Below are 775 nucleotides of genomic sequence, written 5' to 3'. Positions count from 1 at the left end.
CTGTAGTCATGGATAGATATCTGACAGATTCTGTAATATATATTCTCTTAGATTTCGGCGAATATTTCATAGATAACGCTGACTACTCGATTGAAGTGATCACAACACATTAGACATGTTGTAACAAATTTCTTGACAAAGCTTATCTGCTGACACATAGGACGCCTTGAAAGGCCACTGAAAACAGGATAAAAATAATTTAATTATTTCATTGAATTTACGAAGTTCAGCTATTTTTTACCGTCTTTCAGTGTTCCTGTATTAAGTCGAAGCATCTAAGTCATCTAGCTTGTATGCGTACTTTCCAGCCAGAAGAAAAAAATATAGCGTTATACTCACGCGACTACTACAAGTCAAGCTATTCTATATGAGGGTCTGAATGGGGGGTACCTCGATAACACTAACCACTTAATTTTTTGGCTCTGTGACATGAAACAGTAAAAGTTTAGGTTTGTTAACACTAACTGTAAAACTCTTCCCTACCACACAAGTTTTGCCACCATAATTGAACCTCTCTTTGTTTTTCTTGTGTCTATCCAGCACGGGTATGGGTGGTGCAGTCCAGGGGTTGGGGGGGGGGGGGGGGGTTACTTTATAGCTTTGCACCCATATGGGTGGCTTTTTAATCCTTTAAAGAACAAGACAGTAGGGTCTCAATAATATCTCATTCAGGGGTCAGGGAGATTATTTTGAGAACAAAGAAAATACTGATACTTTTAATAATGGATTGACCTTTGTAATTAAGTCAGCTGTGCTTCTATATTTTGTTAAATCA

The sequence above is a fragment of the Oculina patagonica genome, chromosome 6 (genome assembly GCF_052425735.1).
Source record: "Oculina patagonica isolate OP01 chromosome 6, crgOcupat, whole genome shotgun sequence".
Lineage (NCBI taxonomy): Eukaryota > Metazoa > Cnidaria > Anthozoa > Scleractinia > Oculinidae > Oculina > Oculina patagonica.
Note: the sequence above shows the minus strand (reverse complement) of the source record.